The sequence below is a fragment of the Cynocephalus volans genome, chromosome 2 (genome assembly GCF_027409185.1).
Source record: "Cynocephalus volans isolate mCynVol1 chromosome 2, mCynVol1.pri, whole genome shotgun sequence".
Classification (NCBI taxonomy): Eukaryota; Metazoa; Chordata; class Mammalia; order Dermoptera; family Cynocephalidae; genus Cynocephalus; species Cynocephalus volans.
Genome location: NC_084461.1, coordinates 214,245,399 through 214,267,232, shown reverse-complemented (window position 1 = coordinate 214,267,232; position 21,834 = coordinate 214,245,399). Strand labels below are relative to the sequence as shown.

At 51.8% G+C, this 21,834-nt stretch overlaps 1 protein-coding gene across 3 annotated transcripts in view; it reads right to left on the bottom strand.

Moving 5' to 3' along the window:
• Nucleotides 1-21,834, bottom strand: part of TNS3 (tensin 3) — a 252,451-nt gene that overhangs the window by 82,253 nt on the left and 148,364 nt on the right. The gene's annotated exons all lie outside the window — the stretch shown is intronic.

The window sequence follows — 21,834 nt, the reverse complement described above, 5'->3', positions numbered from 1 at the left end:
TGCTGCCCCAAAGTGCCCATTCATCATTCTGAGGCAGAATCCTTCAGCTAGCCCCATGCTGAGAATAGTGCATAAGGAAGGGCCTGTACAAAATGGTAAAGAACAGGACATTCCCTTGGCTGGGGGTTATAAATAACCCTATTTTTACTATTTTTATCAGTAGTAGATATCTTAAAATAATAATAGAGGCATTAAAAACAGCACCATTTCTGTTACTGTTGACTAAACAATACCAGGCCCAGTTCTGAGCACTGAGGACGGGGTGTCCTCGAGTCCCCACAGCCTAGGTGTGCGTACGGTGCCTTCTCCAGGGCAGCACAGCCACAGGACAGGGGCCCGATCCAGCCCCACCCATCACCAAAGACCACGCTGGACTCTTCCTAAGCCTGCTATGCACATAAATAGCTTTCTAATCAGAAAATGCCCAATAAAAAATCGACAGGAAAAGAACATGAAGCAAATCAAGTGAATCCCAAGACAGAACTGCCCCAGTTTCCGAGTCACTCGCAAGAGCACAGACCTTCCTCAAGGGACGGAGCTCTGGGGAGGCTCACCCAGGGCTCCGCTGACATTCCTCCCAGCCAGCACCCACACAATTGTGATCTTGGCAGGGGAGTCAGCTCAGAGCGAGGGACGGAGAAGGGGCCCATCCTGTATTTTAGTCAAGGGTTGCTACTGGGCAAGAAAGAAGACTTGAACTTCAGCAGGACAATGAGTGCCTAAGTTTCCCTTATCCTGGAAGACAGGATTCCCGTTCTGCCATTTCCTCTGTGTGTGTTCCTGGTCGTGACATTCAGATTGTTCAGCCCCTGCTTCTTCATGTATAAATGGAATGATTATTCTTATCTTTCAACAAAGTCATGAGAACTAAAGAATACACATGCAAACTACCCAGCTCATCTTACTCTTAAAGCTCTTTCCACAGTGGACAAGGCCCAATGTCCACTCCCTGGTCTCAGCCTGCCCTGTCGCTTCCAGACCACTGCAGGCAGGCATCTGCCCCAGGGCCTTTGCTTCTGCTGCTCTCTGCCTCCAGGCTCTTCATCCTGCTTGATCCCTGACCATCCTTTCCCACTGGGTTCCATTCACAGCATGCACCTCCGTGTGCACACACTGCATGTTCCCCCACTAGGACCTCGGCTCCACGAGGGAAGAAAGGGTTTTGCTGTTTTATTCCTTCTGGTATCTCTAGCATTAAAGAATGGCCTCTGGCACCATGTGGACACTGAGTAACCGAGATACTAAATGTTCTAGCTTGTTCTCACATGACAAAACCCAGAGAGCTTTGGAAAGAAGCTGAGCTGCCTTAGCAGGCAAAACCAAAAGCAACAACAAAAACCCACCCACCAGCCAAAAACAAACACACAGACAACCAATAAGGGTCTGAAGGTGGAAGCTCTGGCCATCTGCAGCCCAGGTACCTTTGCTCTCTGGGCATCTAAACAGCCCCTCCCCAGACAGCACTGCCGGGCCTGGCCACCCATGAGAGCTGGGGCAGCGCTGGCCACCGCTACTCACTCACCTGTCATTTTATCTTCAAATATCACAGAACAAAATTGGAAAAGTACCTGATGTCACCTGACCAAAGTGTTCCAAAATTTAGAAGAAAACAAAACTTGTGATCCAGCAGGTTAGCCCCATATGCCCATGGAGCAGGAAGCAGCAGCCAGACATCCAAGGGATGTATGAACATTGTCTGACCACAGCACACTTGGCACCGGGGTTCCAAAGATGAGTAAGACAGAGCCCTCGTAAACAGCAGGTGCATAATGAACAGCACTTGCTGTTGCCTTTTCCAGTCTCCTTTGTCCTGCCACCAGTGTGGAGGTCCCATTGTGCAGACCCACAGTGCTCCACGTGGCAGAGCTGGGCCCAAACCACGCCCATCCTCTCACCTGTGCCGCTAGCACCTCTGAACTGTGTACGTAACAGGGCTGCCTCATCTAAACACGTTTTACTTTCTAAGATCCAGTGCTACAACTGCAGCACCAGAGCAATGAAAAGAGAAGTATGGCTAGAAGTGAAACTTAACTGGGGAGGGTACAGGCAGGCTCATGGCATAGCCAACTGCCAGTCTCCCCATGAAAAATGAAGCAGGAGACCACGTCCTGTTGTTGGAGGCCCCCAAAGACCATGGCCAATTGTTAAAGGACATCCTCTTTAACTGATAGCAGATTGCTCCTCTTGCTACAGTCTGGTTTGGAAAAGGGATGCACAAAGCAATTTTCTGCAACCAGACCGAGAAATGACACAGGCAACCACTCTCCCCTCTGCGGTCTCTGGGTATGGGCTGAGGCTGGGGTTCCTGCTGCCCCGATGGGCCCTGAGGGGTGGGGGTGGAGCCCCCTGATGAGGAAGGAGGGAGGCTGTGGAGCTCCACTCTGTCTCTGTCTCTGTCTCTGGAGTTCCACTCTGTCTCTGTCTCTGGAGCTCCACTCTGTCTCTGTCTCTGTCTCTGGAGCTCCACTCTGTCTCTGTCTCTGTCTCTGTCTCTGGAGCTCCACTCTGTCTCTGTCTCTGTCTCCGGAGCTCCACTCTGTCTCTGTCTCTGTCTCTGTCTCCAGAGCTCCACTCTGTCTCTGTCTCTGGAGCTCCACTCTGTCTCTGTCTCTGTCTCTGTCTCTGTCTCCGGAGCTCCACTCTGTCTCTGTCTCTGTCTCTGTCTCTGGAGCTCCACTCTGTCTCTGTCTCCGGAGCTCCACTCTGTCTCTGTCTCCGGAGCTCCACTCTGTCTCTGTCTCTGTCTCCGGAGCTCCACTCTGTCTCTGTCTCTGTCTCTGTCTCCGGAGCTCCACTCTGTCTCTGTCTCTGTCTCTGTCTCCGGAGCTCCACTCTGTCTCTGTCTCTGTCTCCGGAGCTCCACTCTGTCTCTGTCTCTGTCTCTGTCTCTGTCTCCGGAGCTCCACTCTGTCTCTGTCTCTGTCTCTGTCTCCGGAGCTCCACTCTGTCTCTGTCTCTGTCTCCGGAGCTCCACTCTGTCTCTGTCTCTGTCTCTGTCTCCAGAGCTCCACTCCGTCTCTGTCTCTGTCTCTGGAGCTCCACTCTGTCTCTGTCTCTGTCTCTGTCTCCAGAGCTCCACTCTGTCTCTGTCTCTGGAGCTCCACTCTGTCTCTGTCTCTGTCTCTGTCTCCGGAGCTCCACTCTGTCTCTGTCTCTGTCTCTGTCTCCGGAGCTCCACTCTGTCTCTGTCTCTGTCTCCGGAGCTCCACTCCGTCTCTGTCTCTGTCTCTGGAGCTCCACTCTGTCTCTGTCTCTGTCTCTGTCTCCAGAGCTCCACTCCGTCTCTGTCTCTGTCTCTGGAGCTCCACTCTGTCTCTGTCTCTGTCTCTGTCTCTGTCTCCGGAGCTCCACTCTGTCTCTGTCTCTGTCTCTGTCTCTGGAGCTCCACTCTGTCTCTGTCTCCGGAGCTCCACTCTGTCTCTGTCTCTGTCTCCGGAGCTCCACTCTGTCTCTGTCTCTGTCTCTGTCTCCAGAGCTCCACTCCGTCCCTGTCTCTGTCTCTGGAGCTCCACTCTGTCTCTGTCTCTGTCTCTGTCTCTGTCTCTGGAGCTCCACTCTGTCTCTGTCTCTGTCTCTGTCTCCGGAGCTCCACTCTGTCTCTGTCTCTGTCTCTGTCTCTGGAGCTCCACTCTGTCTCTGTCTCTGTCTCTGTCTCCGGAGCTCCACTCTGTCTCTGTCTCTGTCTCTGGAGCTCCACTCTGTCTCTGTCTCCGGAGCTCCACTCTGTCTCTGTCTCTGTCTCCGGAGCTCCACTCTGTCTCTGTCTCCGGAGCTCCACTCTGTCTCTGTCTCTGGAGCTCCACTCTGTCTCTGTCTCTGTCTCTGGAGCTCCACTCTGTCTCTGTCTCTGTCTCTGTCTCCGGAGCTCCACTCTGTCTCTGTCTCTGATGTGCTATTAAAGGGGCCACCGCTTTGAATGGATTGGAGGCAAGCACAGAGAAGTTCTGGAAGGTGGGGTCCAGTCCGTCATCTGTCCCTTGCATCTTTTTATACATTTAAATGACAATGTTTTAACTTTTTGCTTCTGGCTTTAAGGGACTGTGGGGCACCTGAATCCACCTTCGTTCGACAAATTCTGATCCCAGGGAAAAGTGACATGTTCAGGATGCAGGATGAGAATCCTCATACATCCCAGTCCAGGGTAAACCATCCCATACTGTGTCCCCTTTCCCTCTGTGCCCCCTCCTCCCCCAACCACTTCCAGCCCTTTCAGAGAGGGCTTGTCCACTGTCTGGCAATGATTTCCCTGCAGCCAGGGCCTAGTTAAAAATCAAACAAACAGAAATATGGCTCTGAGTGACTTCACGACATACCAGTGAGGTTTATCATCTGGAATAGAACCAGAAGGAAGAAAATACAAAGTGGACATTCTTGTCTTGTTGGACGACAGCACCTGCAGTGACAGACTTCCCACCACCCCCACCTGTGGTGACAAGCCCCTTCCCACCTCAGCCCTACATTTGAAATGGGTTTCCCAATGGGAGGGTAAGAGGCACTCGGATAATATTCCGAAAGTAATTTAAGAAAATGCGAAAGCCAAAAAAACAAAACATGAAAACACTCCTTCCAATTTTGACTGAATGTCAGCCAGCCAAGGGGACAGCTAGTTACAGCCACCACCTTCCAATACCCACCACTCAAGCAGCAGAAAAGACGATCACTGACTGTAATATGTTCAGCTGTCCACTGGCTCTGCTTCCATCAGAAAGTCAATTTGAAGCAAAAGGACAAACCTGATAGCTCTATGAAGCTACGGGGAATCTTTCCTTCTTCTGTGTACTGACCATATGAATCCCATGTTCTATTTTTGTAATAGGTTTGCTTAAAAAGTAACTTTTTCGTTTCAAAAGAACTAAGAGTATCCGCCCTGCAAGTCTTCAATGGAGAAACCAGACAATTCTCCATGAGAGTTAGTAAGCGTTGACTAAGCACTTGCTGCGGTTGCTAGTTGTAAATGGAGACTTAAAAGGAATATTCGGCACAGTCCCTGCTATGCACTGGGGAACAGACCAGCCCTTGGGGAGCGGCAAGAGGAGCAGGAGATGGCACGGGTAACAGATGCAGGGCAAGATGGACCAGGATGAGCCACACCCACCCGGCACAGATGGGGCTGCTCGCAGGTGAGCTACGTAAATCAGCACTTCCATCACCAGAGGAGCAGAGAGAATCCCAAAAACGCCCCGTCCTGCAATCCAGTTGACATTCTAAAGACAAAGCTGCTGGGCAAGCAATCATAGGGGCCAAGCTCGCTGTTACTCCTCAGGGATCTCACTCCGTTCTCAAAGCAATCCCGGGAAGGGGGATATGGGAAGCCCATTTTGCAGATGAGAAAACAGAGGCTCGGTCTGCACTACCACTTAAGATTTTTTTTTTTAAAGCCTACTGAATAGAGTATCTGGAATTGAAACCCATCTCCATCCAACTCCGAAGCCCACGTTCCAGTTCCTTCAGTACGATGAAATTCTAATCCTGATCAACCACTTCTCTATGAAATCAACAACTTAACTTTGGAAAGAAAATCGCCTGAATGTTTCCTCTGTAGCTTCCACAGACAAAATATAGAAAGCAAGCTGCACACACACTCACACACAGACACACTCACACACGCTCACTCACTCCTCAGAAACCACTAAGCACCTTGTGTTTTCCTGCTAACTCCTGAAATGGTTTATTATCGGGGACAGAATCCTGCATTTTCATGGCAGCTGTGCTGATGGCCACAGTTTTATCTTCCATTTCCTAAAATGAAGCAGGTGCATTCTGTCCCCACCACTGATGGCCTCGGGTGCTATTCCCGGCATGGACTCAGCTCCCCATCACGTGCCCACCACACCTGCAGCCCCAGCAGAGCCCTGGACACACTCCTGCACCTAGACCACCAGGGGGAACAGGCTACTTCCCTAGATGTGGCTACTGACAGGCCTGTCTCCAAGTCACCCTCAAATGACTCTCTCGGGCCCACCCCGCTGATTAAATTCACTGTGTCCAACCTGTACCGATAAGTGGGGGCACTGAACGATACCAGGAGCCACAGGTCCCCACAGTGGGACTCGGATGACCACAGCCCACCCAGGAAGTATGTCCAAGAAGAGGGAGAGACTTCATTTTGAAGAAGCAGAACCATCCACAGGCAGCCTGGTGGATGGTTCTCTAGTCTGTGCTGAGTGGACACAGCCAGCCTCAACAGGCTCCAACTACAGCCTCCATGCAGGTGACGTTCTGGGTAGGGATACGGGGCCTGGACACAGATGCACACGGACCGAGGTGGGGAGGGGAGGCTGCAACGGGGGGCGAGGGACAGTTTAGATGATGGAAAGGTTCGTGTCTTGACTGCGGTGAGAGGGTCATGGAAGAACGTGTGCCAACCTCGGACAAGTGTGCACTAAATAGAGTGAATTTTACTGCATGTAAATTATACTTCAATTAAAGCAACCATCATGAGATCAAGACAGACAAGGGATTCACAGTGGAATGGGTCCCCGGGCTGCTGTGGCTCCCTGGGACTCCTCCGTCCTCCCCCTCTTACCCTCCTCCCCTTTTCCTTCTCTTGCTTCTCTTCCTCCTCCCCATTTTCTCTTCTTCCTGCTCCTCCCTCTCCTCCCCCTCTTCAAAGGCCTTTCCTCTTCTTCCTGGATTCCACGGGATGGTGGGAACTCTCTTCTTGCAGCATAAAGCTTGTTTGGATGTTTTCACTGGAGCGATCTATGTACACGTCTTCACTCTCCTTCTAGACTTTCTGGCCTAATCCGACCAGGCTTGAGTCCCGGCTCTGCTACAGCTGTGAGAATCACTCACCCTCTCTGTGCCTCACTTCTCTTGTCTGTGGAGAGGCAACCTGGGGAAGGGGGCATTCAATGACAGCAGCTCCCAGGAGCACTGTGGCAACTCAGTGAGCCCAGGACAAAGGGTACGGCCCACATCAGGCAATGGGCAAACACTCCCTTCTGCACATTTCCTTTTACTTGTTCAAGTGAAGAACTCCCGGACCTCGCATTTCACGTCGGTGTCCCTACTGGGCCCAGAGTCGGGGTAGCAGGAGTGTTCTATCAGCATCTAATCCATGCGTACACATAGCTCAGGTCTACTGACCTCACACTTTGGGAATTACATTGAGGAACTGTTTTTAATATAAATCTATAGTAAAAGGTGGAATTGTTTTTAAATTTATCCACAAGTTCTGTAAGCCATCATTTGACATGACTCAAATGGTCCCAGGCATTGATTTTTCTAACCGCGTGGCCTTATGGCCAAGCCACCTGCCTCGAGCTCTCATCAGCTATAAAGGGTTTTCCAGTTGCCTGCTTCTTTCTGACCTGTCTCCTTGGTGACTGACATCAAGGATGACAAAGCGTCAGTAATGAGCTGGCCGGGCAACCACTGAGTTCTGAGCACGTCAGACCTATCGCCTCATTTGGGGCTTTCACAAACCCAGAAAGGCCTAAGGATTCTCCTCTGTTGTACCCAAGGTCAAGGGGCTGTGAGGACTGGGAAGGGGCCAAGACCCCAGAGGCAGGGGTGATCCAGCAGATCCTGTAATACTCACCCAGGGATCCCATCACTATATGACATGGCCTCCCACTCAGCAGCTGGAAACTGTGCCGCCCCGGCCCGGTTGATGACCTCGTGTGCTGTCTAGCAGACCACACGACAGGCGGGTCTGGGGCTGCATGGCATGGAGAGGTCAGCAGGCAATCAGTGCTGACTGGGACCTGTGTTAACTGAGCACCTGGATGTCAGTCTCTGGAGTATGGAAGAGCTCACTGCCAAGCCAGGCTGGGGCCCAGAGCACGAGACAGGGCAGAGCGGGGTGAGCCACAAGGCACGGAGCCTTCTTGCATCTACACCGAGAGGGAGAGGCGAGTGGCTTTGGTGGTGTCCCTAGGGTGCCTGCTCTCTGAGGCCTGGTGGGGTTGCAGGCGCAGGAGGACCTGCCCTTCACAAGCAGGAAGAGATGTCTCAGGCCAGACGGCTCCTTCTCAAGGGGGGTCAGTGTGACCGCACTGGTTACACACATGGAAATCACTCTCTGTTTCCATGTGGACATTCATAATTAGAGCATTTATAACCTCTCACTAAAATAAGGTTTATTTTTATTTTACAGCAATAGGATTCTGCCTCTGTGCTAATTAAAGATTTCTCGAGTTTGTACAGAATCATTTTCCATTTTGGAGAATACCAGAGCTAAGAAATGATGACTATGCTTGGGCCTTCAAGAATATTACCTTTAATCTACAAAATCAGAGACTGTACGACTTTGATATATTACAGGGTGGGTGAAACATGTTCTTTTCCTCTAATTTTTTTTCTAAAACTAAAAAAAGATGGTAATAAACTTCTGCTCTGTAGAAGGCAACCTCTATTTCTCTCCTTAGGCAGAGTGCTAGAAATAATCGCACTCTAAGACAGTGTTCTCCTGGACTGTCAGCCTCACCTTGAGAGGACACGTACTCTTGAGATCCCAAACACACAATGACCCTCTGAACTGCAAGGCGGGAGGCAGGGGGTAGAAAGGAGGCTGGCAGGTGGTGGCACCAGAGCATCCCGCAAGGACTGTCCGTGCGGGTGCAGGACCAACCATCCTTCACCGTGGAACAGAGCTGAGCTCTGTGCTCCTGCTCTCTAAAAAGGAGGCAGGCTGTAAATTCTTGGAGAAATATCAAGCAGGGGAAAAAAAATAATGAAAGCAAGATCGGGAGCAGGGCCTCTGCACTGAATGCCCAGCCAGCCACAGACCAACCCCCGGGGAGGGAACACGTCCCACTTCAGAGACACGAGCGAGCATCTCGGGAGCCAGGCTGGATTCCAAGCACTCCCCTCACCGCCTGGGCAAAGCTCCAGAATGCTGGGATAAAGGAGCTCTGGGGTTCCGAGTGGGGCTGCAGCAGGCGTGCCCCTGACATAACTGAGGTGCCCCTGCCAGCCACACGGAGAGCAGGGTGGCCACGCAGCTCTGCATGCAAACCACTCATGCCTGATGCCCCGAGGAGGCTGGCCGTGCGGCTGGCGCCTATCTTGGTGGCCCTCTGACCGGGCAGCCCAGCTCCCATTCAGGCACTCCTAACTGTGAAAGCACATTGGGGCCCAGCCAGGAGGAAAACGGGTCTTGTCAGCCCCCACAGAGGTCACCTGAGCCGACCAGCCACAGAGCTGACCAGAGAGCTTCCGAACACACACTCCATGTCACAACATCCCTGAACTCTCCCCAAAAAGAAGATACAAGTTCCACTCCTCTAGCTCGCGAACACATGAAGCCATTCCTACACAAGTCCTGAGCGACATGCCTTCCTGCAGGCTGGGGCTTCTCTTCCAGAGTATTCCACCCCAGCCTCCCTTGGCTCCTCGTCCCCTGCGTAGTCTTAGTGAGATGGCAAGTCTCAGAGAAGCACACAGCTCACACTCAGGCCTCTGTAGCCTTGCAGGACACACACAGACGTTCTCTGCTTACCTTCCTGCAAAACAGCCCGGCAGCTCTCAGCCTGCGACTGTTTACCCCAGCTCTCCTTGAAGACAGCCTCCAGCCTCCCCCTGGGGTCGGGGGCGTGCTGCCTCCCTCCCGGGGCACCCGGCCTCCTGCTCCAGCCAGTGCAGAAGGTAAAAGATCTTGCTGGCTACACGGGGACTTTGATTCCGCCCAAAAGGCCGGTGCAATGTAAACACGAGGGTGGGGTTTGGTGCAGTCAGGTCTAGTGAAATTTGAACCGTGGGAGGTTGAGGAGGCGGGGAACAGGGCTCCTCCAAGAGTCCCTCAGCCAGACTTCTGAACTGATGTCCGGGCCAGCACTGACTGGCATTGTTGACAAACCACAGCTCCAGCCTCCATGTGCTTTCTTCAGAATACCCAGCCCCAAATCTCTGCCGCACATCCTCCATCCCTTGGGACTGTTTCTGTCCTCTATGCTTGGTGGCTTGGAGAATGCTATTAGTGGTAATCACACACAGCGTATTTTGTGTGGTTTCCTTGCACACCTCAGAACTCCATGCTCTGGGCAGCAAATCCTTCCCATCTCAGGCCTCTCTACACCCCACTTAGGTGGGCTCAGCTAATGCTCATGCCTTTGCTCTGGCTCAACATCAGTCACCTCACGACCACATGCCTTTCTTTACTCTAGATGTGAACAGAACAGGCCACAGCAAACAAGCCAAGCCCATTCTGATGCTTGCAGGTTCCACAGCACAATGGGAACCTTTGTCTATGTCACCACTCAGTCAGCTGTCGAAGGGAAACAGGACATAACTGGGCTGTAAGTGCAGGCGAGGGCAATACATATCCTCAATAAACCACCTGAAACTGCCATAGAGGCACAAGTCACAAGACATCAAGGTGAAACTCAGCTCACCCTGGGGAGTAGCAATCTTTTTTACAATGAGACATATATGTGTCTTCTACAAATCCTGGTAAATTCAGTGGCCTACAAAGGGTGCTGCCTAACCACACCATCCAATCAAGGGAAGCAGCGTTACTGCTCCCACTCTACAAATAACATGGTCACTGCAATAAAGGCAGTGACTAATTTACCACGTAATATTTTTCCTTCAAAGGATACACATCAAAAGAAAAGAGATTGAAACCAGATATTTGAATAACTGGTTTGAGGACTGAAACGAACGTCTGTGTCTCTCCTGAGCATCTGGGGCCTTGTCAAGCTGTAGCTAACTCTATGTCCAGATATGGCTAGTGGGTCCCAGCTGTCCACAGGACCCCAATCTTGGAATCAGAACTTTGCATCACAAAACTGTGTAAGAAAAACAACAGCTAAGACACCAATAACTGAGTAAGAGAACAAACAGATGTGGATCCTGACTTTCTAATAGAGAGAAGCTGCAGGATACGTTATGTGTTCAAAACGAGCATTTCTTTCCAGGTTGCTCTGAGTTGGGTTTATTTGGGGTTGTTTTTTTCCCCGGTGGCTGAGGATAAATTTTCTTCACACTAATGACTGCTTTATAAATGAGCTGCTGTAAGCCTTCATGAATTCATGGCAACTGGCACCGTTGGGCCTTCAGATCTCACTGTTTATGTTGAGACAGCCATGGCAAAGTCATGCCCCAAACGCTCTCATTTTCCATACGTTTCCCACTTGTGGCTTGTGACTACATGGAGCCTTTCAGACTATTAGTATTAACGTTTCTTGAAACAATACGGTCTTTTGAGGTTTTGCTGAAGTTTGGCCAGAAGGCAGCTCTGTGGCTCAGAGAGTTTTGAAAGGCCCCAAAGCTTTTAACCCTGACACGTTGTAATTTTGTGCACAGGGTTACGTGTCTAATGAAGAAAAGACTCGGTGGGTTTCCCAAAAATCTCTGAAAGTTGTCAGCAAAGTGAGACAGGAGGCTGCAGAGTATTTAGTGTGATTCCTGCTTGGGATGCCATAAAAGCAGAAGAAACTTCCAGAAAGGGAACCCAGCTAGGAGGATAGTAAAAGATATGGACATTTCAAAAGGGAGTCGAAAAGATCAGAGGTATAAGAGTGTCCTAAAATCAGACATATACAAGAATGTTCATAGCAACCTTGTACATACCAGTCAATAAGAAGAAATAACCCAAATGCACATCGGCAGACGAATAATAAACAAAATGTGGAATATCCTCACAGGGGAACATTATCCATCCACAGAAAGGTGCAACATGAAGCACAACACAGATGAACTGTGAAACCTCACGCTAAGTGAGAGGCGCAAGTCACAAAAGTCCACACACTGCACGATTCCATTTATGTGAAATGCCCAGAGTAGAGAAACACACAGAGAAAAGATTAGTGGTTGCTGGGTTGGGGAGGGGAAGAATTGGGAGTGACTGCCAGTGGGTATGGGGCTTCATTCTGGGGTGATGGAAATGTTCTGGAAGTAGATAATGGTGATTGCTGCACAACCTTGTGAATGTACTACAGATCAATGCACTTCAAAATGATTTAAATGGTGAGTTTATGTTATATGAGTCTGATCTCAATAGAAAATAAACAAAAATAAGAATATCCTAAGGCTAGGAACCACATGGTAGCAAGGACGTGTTCAGAAAATGATGATCATCGGTCTGAGGTGTGCACATGCTCACAGGTTTAGTGGCACGTGCCCCGGTGGCAGTGGGGCGAACACAGGCACGGGCTCTAATCCCAGGGAGATGGGATTTCTGCAGCAGAGCCTGGCACACAATATCCAGGGAGGAGGAGACACGCACATCTGTGCACTGGTCACCACAATGAAGCTGGTGACAAGGGTGTGTCAGATGCTGTGGTCAGGTCAGCCTCACACACAGGGCTCCAGGCAAGGAGAAAACTGCCATCTGGGAGGGTCAGGACACGGATCCCGAGGAAGCCACCGCCTGGACTGCGGGTCAGAGGGTGAGGTACAGAGCTTCTGCGAAGTTCTCGGTCATAAGGAGGAACACGTGGAAATGGTTTCTAAATTATCACAGCTTCCAAGAGAAAGTTCTGATTGAAAGCATGACAGCACTGACCCTACAAATGCAGGTGCCCTGGCCCCCGGGTCCTCCACCCTCTCCACTGCCCGCACTGCTTGGTCCTCTCTGGACTTTCTCTCCACTGACTGATCCCCTGAGCTGACATCTCTGCCCATCACACAGAGCCCATGAGACCCCTCCCCACCCATCAGGCCACGCCTGGCCTGCCTGGAAGCCCCCTGAGGGGCATCCTCTGCCTGCCCCACTTTTGTCCAGCCCCAGGCCACTTTCACCCAAAGCCCATTTCCCTCTGGAAACCTGTGCTCCTCACCCATGACCACAGCATCCTCCAGCCCTGGCAGAGCCATTGCCTCACTTCCTGGCGTGGCCCCACACCCACGGCCACTGTGGCCGGGCTCAGACATCACTATCGCAGCTGACTGCGGAACTGGCCTTGACTCTGTGGACCTCAGAGAACTTTCTGTGGTTTGACTTTAACATTTCTTACGTCCTAACCTTGACCAGTACTGAACTGTGACAACCCTGGGCTCTTCCCGCAGCGCAGCAGTCTCTCCCTCCTCACGCCGCGGTGGTTCCTGCATTTCTGCACACATTGGGCCCCTCCCTCAGCACAGCAGAGTCGGAGCCGATGCACGTTTAACTCCAGCACCATGTTTATGTCCAGGAGACACAGACTCTGGTGCTTTCTTTCCTAACCCGCCAAGACCCCAGGGCATCACTCCCCCTCGCCCACTGCCCGTGCCCCCACCAATGTGCACACACAGAAGGGCCCCTGGTGCAGGGTCCACAGCAGCCCTGGCACAGCACGCCGCCCACCCCACCAGCCTCCCACTGCTGGTGGAGACCCCTCCAAGCCTTCCCGGCCCCGACGCCCCCACTGCTCTGACTGCTGCCCCCTCTGGGCAGCTGATCTCAACCTGCTCTGCACAGGCCACGAGAGGCCACTGCGTGGGAACTCATTCCCAGTCTGCCCCGACTCCTGCACGGTCCCCAGCACCCCCTTCCCCAGACACGCCCATCATGCCCTCAGCCGCCTTCCTCTTGTCAGGCTGGTCCATACCCACGATGACCTCAGCACATAAGGAGAAAAAGTGTCACAGCTGGTTGGCTGGACCTAGACTCTGGGCTCTTGCATTGATGGTATCAGTGGTAAGACTTTATCACTGATCATGTCAGTAGTGAGACTTGCCTTTAGTGCTATCAGGGGTGGGACTTACTTACCATTGGTGGTATTAATCATGACACTGACCATTGGTGGTATTAGTGGTGACACTGGCCACTGGATTAGGAGCAGGTCCCAGTGAATGTGGGATGCTGCTGGACTCTGATATCGGATGGAAAAACATGAGAAAGATGACGGGGAGTCACAGAGAGGTGGAATCAATCTGGGTTCTTTTCTTCACTGAGTGGGGTCAGGGGCTATGGAGAAGCCATCCTTCTCGTAGCACTGGGGTTCATTGTTGTGGCACATATAAAATATTGCTTTCTTCTTAATCATAAGTCAAAGGACTTGGACAGGTCACCTGGGGAGTGAAAGTGGAGTGGTCACCCTCTGGGGAGCCCATCAGAGAAAACCAGAGGCCCTGTGTACTCTTGGGAGCATGCTGTAGGACCCTGGACACAGTCTCCATCCGTCCCTCACTGAGCATTGGTAGTGCTGGACCCTGCAATACAGAACTGAATGGAATGCTCACAGCCCCACACAGAAGCCAGGACACGGCTGTAATGGCGAATGTCAGAGCTCACCATTCTGAGTGCTAGTCGCAAGGCACCTGGTCGCAAGGCACATGGTGTTCTGAGCACGCAGCTAACCTTTACCACAGCTTGAGGGGTCAGATGGCTAGAGCACGTGGACAGTGGTCTCCTCAGCCCAGATGGCCCGAATGGGGCCAGAGACACAGGGCATGCACCCCTGGGTATGAAAGCCCCAAGTCGAAGAGCTTGTCCCAGCTGCCCTTTCTGCGAACACTCACCCTTTTCCCTTATGTCACCAGCCACTTCTCCTTCCCCTTAGGACACAGGGCCTCTCTCTGTTTTGCAGCACTTTGCAAGTTAAGTAGTATATGATAGTCACATATGTACAGTATAAAAGGCCTAAAAGGCCTCCCCAGACCTGGGTCAAATCCAACCAACTCTCAGTGCTTCCATTCACTGTGTGTCCCTACAGGTGACACTACTTAACTCCTAGGGCCATCATTGGGGAACACACGTGGGCTAATTTATGCAAACTTGTACAGGACTACATACATTTCAAGGCAATTACTCTGACACCAGTAAGGTTAGAAAAGCAAGACTCTTAATAGATGACAGCTCGGGGCCTGGACTCCTTAGACTGTCCCCAACATCTCACTTCTTCTTCTGATGGTCCCTGCATTACAAACAGGTAACACCCACATGACTGTCCCTCTGTCTGGTGCAGAGTCAACCCAACCACTGAGTGGCTGCTGTGGCCAGATGTTGCATGAGGACAACGTGAGTCTGGGTACACTTTGAATGCTCTGGCAGTGGCGTTCCCGTCTAGCTGACAAGGAACCTGGGCCATGGATGGGCTGGGGGCCTGCGTGAGCCCAAGTTCTCAACAGAGAGCAGGGCCTGGCTGTGAGGTTTCATGTCTGACTCTGGTGGTCCCCTCCCACTAAGTTGTCAAAACTTGCTTCACTTTAAGATTCTCCAAATCTTAAAACCCAACAATTTCTGGGGAGACAAGCTTTCACATCCATTTTCAAACTGGCAACATCTGAACGGTCGCAACGTGATATGGCAGGTCCCTCGCCAGCTCCGGGCACACCTGCGGCCAGCGCTTCTTGACCCAACTTGTCCTGATCAGTGGCCCATTATTGGAAGCTTGGCAGAGTGTCCTGAGTAGATGGCACAGCCCTCTCAGGACTGTATCTTATTGTGAATGGTGCAGGGAAATCCGAATCCCCTTCAGACTGTCTGAGCCAGCAGCCACCGTGGGTGTCTAGAAGCCACGCCTGAGCTCTGGCAGTGTTTATAAAGGTAGCTGCTTAAAGCAGCAGTGCCACAACCTTGTCAGATTGGCAAAAGGTTGAGCCACAGCCTTAGGAACCTAGAACGGCACAGCAAGCCTTCCTTCCAGCCCTCAGCCGTGCTTGGAGCTCTCCTGCCCTCACCCCCGCCTTCCTCTGCACCTGTCATGGGTTCTTACTCATCCAGCTCCTAAATATCTGAAGCCCTTACTCTCCATCCCCAGAACACATCTGAAGTCCAGACCTCTGTCAGTTCTAGGCTGGGAGCCCCAGAAACCCCTTTGCTACCCTCACTCCTCTGAGTCTGGAGACTCCAAAGCATCCTCCGGGCCCCTGTGTTATCTTGCTAGATCCTCCAGCTGTGTGGCTCCTGGGATCCTCACTGTCAGCTAGCGAAGGAGCTTCCTGATCGGGCTTGAGCCTCACAATCCACCACCCAGCGGCTGCTGCTTCCTCTAGCTCACACCCGGCCCCAACCAGACCCAGCGCTCCCTCCTGGGAAATATGCCTTGCTCACCCTGCCCTGTGCCTGTGGTTGGCATGTCCATGCCTGCAAGGGTCGTCTTCCTTGTGAATCTCCCTGGATTGCACATGTGGAGTAACTGCTTCTCTCAGATTCTTTCCTAATTCCTGGCACATGCCCCACTATGGCACAGGCTGCATCCTGTAGCATCTGCTGAGTTGTGTATACATCTTCCCGACAAGGGTGCCTGCTCTGTTTTTCTCTCCCTGCACCCATCACAGCATCAGAACCAGGGTGGGCCCCAAGGAAATGTGAGATGCATGAAAATGACAAACTGCATGTACAGTAATAAAATCTCCCTGAGTTGGAGGAGAATATCTTTAGGATCGTCTAATTAAAACAGGCCATTTTACACATGTGGAAGGAATGAAACATGGCTCATCTGAGCAAGCAGCAAGCTCCCAGGTGGGGCCTGCAGCCCACAGCACTGATGCTGCCCTGTCCAGTGGGAAGACAGACATTCTCCGGGGGCTCGGCAACATGAGGCATCAAGGGACACGCAGAGAGCTGCGCTGCAGAGAGCTGGGGGAGAAATCAAGTTTGCAGGGGTTGAGGCCTAAAGGCGGAAAGGAAAAGAAAGCAAGTCCAGGCTACCCATGAAAGGAGAAAATGGGTCAGACAAGCAGGAGAGAGAACGGTGGGGACAGCGCCTACACAGAAGCCCCCCGGGGTGGGACAGAGGCTGTGATCCTTCATCACGCCTGGCCATTGAGGGGGAGGGAACAGTCCTGCCCACCTCCCTGGTGGTGACGTCCAAATTCAGGGACCCTATGCTGCTGTGGGGTATCTCCTTAGCCCATCCCAGCAAACCTGATTCTGACCAGCAGGTGCATCCGGCCAAGATAAGAAATCCCCCCAGTCCTCTCTGCGTGGCAAGCAGTTGTGACATCCAGTGACACAGAGCACAATCGCAGCCACAGATGAGGAAAGGCAACAGTCGGCTCTGTTAGGCGTGATCTCGAACACATGACAGCCCACTGAACTGTGCTGTCATTACCAACAGCACGCAACCGTGGAAGGCTACCCAGGCCCTCGTCAAGTCCTAGCTTCTTATTTCCCTGCAAACTGCTCCCTTTACCTCTAAAATGTGCTCACAAGTTCTTGTGAGGATTAAGATAACACAACGAGGCTTTGGCAGGCTGCCACACTGTGTGCCCCAAGACATTCTTCCCTCTCCTTGGGGACAGCAGGCGCCCCAGGAAATACTGACACAGCCACCATCCCCCCACAGCTCACAAGCAGAGCAGGCAACCGCCAACCACGACCACAGACCCAAAAGGACAGGAGTGACCACCACCATGTGTGTGTGTCTGCACCAAGTCTGAACATCTGCAGTCGCTTGCCCACATTGGAATGGATTCAACGTCAGCTCCTTTCAAGTACAGAAAGCAGAATATCACACTCAAACATTAAAGGTAGGTGCTCTCCTCACAAGAGCCCCGACAGAAGGCTGTGGAGGGCTCCATGCCAGGGCAGCAGGTTTTATAGAGATAAATGCAGATTAAGTCAACATTTCTGGGTGTGTGTGCAGAAGGGTGGGTAGAAAAGAGCTATAATATATCATTTTCTAGCTAGAAGAAAACGTTCCAGAGGCTCCCAAACCTCCCTTTGCTCCCCAAAGCTTTAGACAGCTCTGAGGACTAGAGCTGGATGGGGCTTCAGCCCTGATGAGAAACGCAGCAGAGGCTGTGTTTTCTGTCCACCGGGGCCACGTCCTCATCCAGGGACCCAAGCCAGGCACTGCTGACTCCAGGCAAGAGTGAGGCACCAACCTGGTGCAGGAGTCATCAGTGCAGAAGGGTTGAATGCCTGAGAGTGCTGAGGACAGGTGAAGAGTCAGAGAGAAGGAGAAAAATTCAGGAAGGACAACTTTCCCATCCAAGGGAAATTTCTTTCTGGAGAACAGCTTCCCAAGAGGACGCAAAGCCTGGGGATTCTGCAGAGCTTTGGCGGCAGGAGCTGTTGTGGTGGCCTCATGTGTAAGAGTGAAAGCTTAGGCACCCCATAGGAGTGCAGTGACAGGATGGAACGCACTTGGGTAACCACCCAAATGGGCTGCAGCGCAGTCAGTGAGCAGGACGTAGGAAACGTTTAAAGATGCACACAGATGCTCGGATAGAATTCAGGTGGTAAAATGGTGCATGAGCGATCCTGTTGCAAGATGTGTACATGTTTACAGAAATCATGCCTAAAATACACCAATGGGAAGTGTTTTATCTCTAGATAGTAAGATGGGGTATGTGGGCTGTGGGATTGCAGAGGCTGCATGGACGAGCCTGGTGCTGGGGCGTCGAGAGGTGGGGGAGAGCTGCCCCATACCCTCCTCATCCATGCAGAAGTCTTTACAAAGCCTGGAAGTCCTCAGAGAACATGGTCACCAGAGCCTCCTTCCACTCTGTGACTGTGGTTATCTTGGTGTCTGGGGACGCAGACCAGACGCAGCTGCCATCTCATGCTGTAAGCGGAGACACCATGCTCTCGGTACTGACCCTCAGTGAGCCCGTGGAAGCTGCAGGTCTCCCCGAAGTGGGTGTCTGTGGCTGTGCCCAGCTCAGTGTCCACCTCCCCTTCCTTGGGGATGACACTTGGATTTTCCTCTGGGAAACTAGCCCTCTATCCACTTCCTGCATGCAGCTGGGAGTGGTGGAGGGGGCGGTGTTCAAGGCACCCTGCCCACCCCAGCCAAAGGTTGGTCCCTGACCCAAGCAATGCCATTCAGAGACTCTCTTCCAGGAATCTGAACTTAAGCTGAGAGATGCCAGGGCTGAAAATGGTTGGGTCCCATTATCCTATTGCTGCTGGTCCCTGCAAAGGGTCCCAGGGGCTGCTGCCCAGGCCAGAGTAGCTTGCATGGGTGTTGTCCCTTCCAAAACCTCCACTGACTAGATGGCTCTGCTTTCGACTCTGAGCCATTCCATGGTCTCCTGACAAATTCCTTTTCCCCCCTCAAATTTCCTGAAGTTAATTTACATGGCTATAGTCAAAGAAATTGATACATCAATTCCAAGGGTTCAGAGTAGTCACAGCAGAGTCTGCCCATGGGTGCCCTGGGGACAATAACTAGGAACCCTGAAGAACAGACAGTGGGAGTAGTGGTGGTGACAGATGGAAAGAGCAAGGTTAGCGCTGGCCTGGGAGAGCCCACTGCGGTCCTTTTTATATAACACCCCTTATTCTTTGAGAGTCCCTGAGTGGACTATTTTCATAGGGCAAAGCTAGTTCATGGAAAAGCTGAGATTTAAGGTGTAGAAGCGGGGACTCGCTGCTTCTCCAACTTACTGTCACAGGAAAGCAGCGCATCGGGCTGCACAGGGTGCATTTCTTGCCACCTTCCCGCACTCAACGCACTTCTGTCTGGAAACCACCCTCTCCCGGCCATCCTCCCCACTCTCGCTGTTCCTGCCTGGTTTCCTTCCAGGACTCTTGCTCACCTGCTCCCAACCAGCTCCCTTCTTTGCGTGGCAATGCTGACCCCTCTCTGCTCACCCCAGACCCACCAGTTGGCAGCTCAGAGGCCTGTGCCGACCGCCCGCCACTCAGACTGTCCACTTGCACGGCCCAGCACCTCCAACCGCAGCCACTGCAGCACAGGGTCTCCCTCCTGCTCAGGTCACCCGGCTCGGGAGATGCTGGGCGGGAAGTGCACCAGAGGGAATTGTCCTCCGTCATGTCAGAAAGCTAGAAATAGCAGGCTGCTGATGTTTAAAGTTTAAATTGTTTCTTTGATGATTCACTCAACAAGCATGTATTGAGTATCTGCTATGGTCTGAATGTTGTACCCTCCAGAGTTCATATGTTGAAATGCTAACCCCCCAATGAGATGGTATCAGGAGGTGGGGCCTTTGGGAGGTGATTAGGTCATGAGGGTAGAGTCCTCATGAATGGGACTAGTGCCCTGATAAAAGACGCCCCAGGAGCTCCCTCCCCCTTTCCACCACATGCAGACACAACAGGAAGGCAGGTGTCTGTGACCAGAGGAAAGCCCTCACCAGAACCCCACCATGCTGGCACCCTGATCGTGGACTTCCAGCCTCCAGAGCAATGAAAAATCAATTTCCGTTGTTTAAGCCACCTAGGTTATGGTATTCTGTTATAACAGAATGAACAGCCTGAAGACTGAGATAGTATCTAAGTAAAGAAGCATTTCCCTCTGAAGACACACGGGAGGCTCATTCCTGCAGTCAAGAGTGTTTGATACTGAATTCTGCTCTCTTGGGTTCTGTGACCATTTTGACTCGTTATACGGGCAAATCCTCTGCAATGTACCTGTCTATAGACACACACATTTCCACACATTTTTCCATAAAAATCCTTTGGGGTTATATGAACATTCAACTGTTCTTTCGTTTTTCACATAAAACCAGCATGGATCCTTTACCACTTCTGAGTTACATGGCCTGGGCACCCATTGGCTCTCAGTTCCCTGGCTGTCAATTGGAATTACGAAGTCTGCCCCACAGGCAGGTCACAGGCTCAGCTCGGAGCCAGCTCAGAGGACAGGAGCTGGGTGCCCAACTCTCCTCACCCGGACCTGGGGTTCCTCCTCCACACCGCCGCCCAGACTTTCCACTGCTTGCCTCTTACAACATCAGCAGCTGGGCCATCCGCCCCGTGACCCGCAATTTTAGAAATTTTCGAAGCCCTGCCTCCCCCAAGGCTTGCCCCTCCCTCAGCAAACAGGGAACCTTCCACTATTGCAAAAATGTCATTTTCACAGCTCCCACAACCATGCCGGGTCTCCTGGCCACGCTTCCCGGGTAGACTCTGTGCACTGCTTCGCTTGCTGGCGCTCATGGAGCGCACACTGCTCTGGTCACATCCACCCTCCTCGGCCTGGCATTTAGGATTCTGAGCCAGCTGTCCTCAGAATCTCTGTGCAGCTCTCCAAACTGTCCCTCTACTCTTCTCACCCTGGGCTGGCTACTCACTTCCTCATGAGCCACTCACCGTGCTCTTCTCCAGCAGAAAATGGCACAGCACGATCGACACAGGGTAGTTATGCTGCATGTAATAGACACTACTGGAAAAAGACTCCGCGATCAAAAGTTTGATAACTGTTGACCGAATAAAGTCAAAATGGATCGTTCTCACAGCCTTAAGATTCTGATGTGCACTATGGATCTTTTAAGACACTGTGTGCAGTTTTTCCAAAAGTAATCAGCCAGAATTCTTTTAATAGGCTGGTTATCTTGAAAGACTCGTGTTCTGAATAATTCACACCAGGAAAGAAAACTCTGCTACTTTATGGCCCATGGAAAGGCTGTCCTCTTCCACCACCCCTCACCCACTGACCCTGGACATCACTGCATTTTAACAGTCTTAGCGTTAACATTCCATCTCTGGGTCTCCACCTCCGGTCCAGGTGTACTTGGGGTCCCAGCAATTTCTTTGGTTGAAATTTCATCCCACACAGACTAGGAAAAATCACACTTTTCCCCAGCACAGGCAGAGGGGAGCCATGTGCCCTCCTGGGACACATAGCCAGGGTCCCCTCATATTGACCACAGATGCCACCTTCCTGGAGTCCCTGGGAGTTCAGTGAGCCACTGGTGGTGCTGTCTCCACAACATTTGCTTTTAGCTATTTTACATCTGAATGTAACTAATTTGACAAAAAAGTGTGATAGTTTTCTCTCGCCAAGCAGGTCTGATTCTCAGACAGTGGTTGAAAAGGAGGAAAGACCGGCATTCCATGAGCCAGGGAGGAGCCCTGACCCCTCCTCACGGTTTTCCCAGCACACAACTGGCCCTCCATCCTCTCCTCCTTCACGCCTCTCCCTGTGATCCAAACCGTATATTCCACAAGCTGGCCAGCTGGCCGGTTTGCTCAGTTTGTTAGAGCACAGCCTTGCAATACCAAGATTAAGGGTCCAGATCCCCCTACCGGCCAATCACCACCAAAAAAAA